The 3,360-nt window shown below is 41.7% G+C and overlaps 1 pseudogene; it reads left to right on the forward strand.

Annotated features, from left to right (window-relative positions):
• Positions 1-1,518: 1,518 nt before the first annotated feature.
• Positions 1,519-2,076, forward strand: LOC148033085 (pseudouridine-5'-phosphate glycosidase pseudogene; annotated as a pseudogene).
• Positions 2,077-3,360: the final 1,284 nt, after the last annotated feature.

Genomic DNA, 3,360 nt, shown 5'->3' on the forward strand with positions numbered 1-3,360 from the left:
TGGCAGGAGGATTTGACGAGAGAGGAGCTCTTAGCTCTTCGGATTCGACAGTTGGAAAGGAGACCTGAGGATATTCAGCTAGCTATTGACAGGTTGAAGGTTGCTACTCTAAGAAATAAGGACAGGTTTGACAGTAGGCATCGCTTGCGGCCAAGAGCAATAGAAGAAGGAGATTGGGTATTGGTCTTTGATAGCAGCCTTGAAAATCAGCATACTACACTTCGGAAGATGGTGAAAAGATGGTTTGGGCCATACATAGTTAGATATGTTTTTGATAATGCAACATATGAGCTGAGTGAATTGGATGGGACAGTGCTTAGAGTGCCTATTGCTGGAAAAAGAATCAAGATTTTCAAGAAAAGAGATGATGAGGATTATGCATTGGAAGAATTTTCAAGAGAAGAGCAACGACAAGAAACTCCAATGGAAGAGACAGATGATATGGCTGAAAATCTTGTTGATCTACCGGAAATGCATAACGAAGAGATTGATTTGTTTGTGGATCTTGATGATAATGATCATGGGTAGTTGGCCCATCCGGAGGATGCGCAGGATTAGAGGGGGTGGATGTCGTATTGCTGCGCATTCGAGGTGTGAAAACCACCCAAAAGTTGTGCGTGTGATTTGATACTTTGTACATACTTAGTTGTTATGTTTGCTCTTTCATTCTATGCTGAAGACAGAGAAGAACATGGATTTTTTGATATTTTAAGATATGCCGATTATGGGTTTTGTGAGGAAGTACTAAACTATTTCCAAGAGATGCAAATCGAAGTACATTGGAGGATAAATATGCCAAATGTGGGAGCTTGCTTGATGTTCAGTACATGTTTGACTGCATACCACAATGTAATGAGTATTTTTTGGAGTTTCCTTATCCTTGGCTATGTTGTCAAGGGAATTCAGCTATTTGCGTCCATGACGAGGGTATATGGCACTATGGTGGACTTACTAGGATTTTGGCTTGGCAAGTGGGAACAACATTAAGCCTACTCCTTTTCATTTGTGTGCAATACACCACATGCAGAGTATTGTAGTAAAAACTGAACTTGGTTAAAACTCTTTGTATAGAGTATGCTGCGGTGAATACTCTCTATATAGAGTATGCTAAAAACAAAGGCGGTCTTTTTTAGGATTGATTATGGAAAAAGGTACCAAAAATGATTGGAGGGAAATGCGGAAAGGGGGGGAGTTTTGAACGTGGGAACAGAGGAGGATGGCATGGGGGCGTGGAAATCTGAGGAAGAGTATTCGAGGATTGATGGGGAGGAAAACAGGGAGCGCTGGGGTAGCAATATGAACGTCAAGGACGGCGACGGAAGAACTGTGACGATGGAGGAAAACTGAGAGGAGCACAAGTATCAGTTGCTTTGAGCAGATTACAAAACCCATAAAATATACGACTATGGATATATTAAAGACATGGACTAATGTTGGTCTGATATATACTCGGGAGGATATGTTTACTTCACAGACTTACCCCAAGGACGAGATATCACATGCTGATGGTGAAAAGCAATGGATGTCTCATGTGATTTAACAGAGCTTGGAAGGTCGCCTGTTGCTGTTTTCTGTGCTGGTATCAAGTCAATTCTTGACATTCCCAGAACGTTAGAGTACCTTGAGACTGAAGGTGTTACTGTTATTGGATACAAGACCAATGAATTTCCTGCTTTCTTTACTCGCCACAGTGGCTGCAAGGTACCTTGTCGTGTTGATTCTCCAGACGAATGTGCAGATATCATATCATGTCTTCGATTTCCGAGGCTTATGCAAACTTGTTTAGGGGAAAGAACCCCAACATGACCCTCCCCATAGGGTCTCATACAAGGTGCGAACTCTAGTTTGGATTTATAGAGTGGACTACTCATTGGGGTGCCAATCCCGGAAGAAAATGAAGCAGCTGCCAAGCCGATTGAGTCAGCAATCAGTAGTTCTTTGCAAGAAGCATTGGAGCAAAAGATTAGTGGAAGCACAATCACCCCCTTTTTACTCAAAAGAGTCAATGAAAGTACTGGTGGAGCCTCGCTTGCTGCAAACATAGAGCTGGTTAAGTCTTCTGCAAGGGAAGTCTGATGACAATGTGACCATCATATTGAATGATATCTCATCGTGGTTGGATGACAGAATAAGGTCCCAGTCCGTTCATGACTGAAGATTTCCATCTTCATATGTACTAAATTATTGTTACCCGAGGGGAGACTTACCGAGTATCGATGTTTCGTATTAAGGAGTGATTTTGCTGGTTTTTCTCCTATGCCAAGAACAGATTTGTGACTTCAAATTCCTTATAGTACTGGACATTATTATGATCTGTACTAAAACTGTTTTCTAAACCTCTTGTATATACCTCTGAGGATCTTCTGTATTCGTCTTTTATTGCTGCTGTAACTATTCTCAAGAAATATAAATATGATCCTTTGTGGAGGCCGCCACTATTGACGATCTATCATTCTATCATGAAATTATTCAAAGTCCTCAGTGGTTGCGACTTGGCTTTCGAAAACCCTTCGACATTTTTTGGTGAACCTGACGTGAAAGCGTCGCAGAAATTTCAGGATGGGAGACACTTCAGCCTCTATTTCAGCTTCTTCTACAATTCCTGCTACCTCTACTTCAGCTCCATCTATGACTGCTGCGTCAAGTACTTCAACGGAGGATCTAAAACAGATTTTGCAGAATATGTCCATGTATATGCAGCTCCAAAATCAGCAAACACAATTGTATATGCAACAGCAACAACAATTGCATCAACAATAGTTGTCTCAGCAAAGGCAACTTTATTCGGAGCAGGAGAATGCAAACAGCGCGACTAAGGCTATTGAAGCAGTTGAGAGTGAGAAGAAGCTATTTGATGGGCGTAATGTTTCGGCATATTTGAAGACATATGAAATCAAGATTTGGAGTTCCTGCTGGACTTATGAGTAAGTACTTCCTTCGTCTTGTCACACCTGCTTTGAGGACAAAGGTGACTGATCTTTTTATTCAAAATACACATTGGCAAGATTTTAAGAAGGCTCTAAAAGAAGAATACTTCCTTGAGGACTTTGGTATGGCTACTCGGCGGTCATTCCGAGAGTGGGTCTACATGCCAAACAAAGGTCTTGCTGCTTCGGAGTTGATTCGAGAATTCGAAGAGAGGTATAGTCAGCTTGATGCTATTGAACAAAGAGCATTGGATGTTGAAAAAGTTGAGCTTTTCTTGCAAGCTGCAGATCCTACTCTTCAAGAAGAATTGGGTGAGCTTCTTGAAGATCGCACGAAGCCTATGGGTCTTAAAACTGATTGGCAGGATGCTCAGGATGCAGTCTCGACTTTGACCAAGAGGAGGATATGGAAGACTCGCTTACAGAATGGTTC

This window comes from Lygodium microphyllum, chromosome 8 (assembly GCF_053477565.2).
Source record: "Lygodium microphyllum isolate KBCC chromosome 8, Lygodium_microphyllum_v1.1.10, whole genome shotgun sequence".
Taxonomy (NCBI): Eukaryota; Viridiplantae; Streptophyta; class Polypodiopsida; order Schizaeales; family Lygodiaceae; genus Lygodium; species Lygodium microphyllum.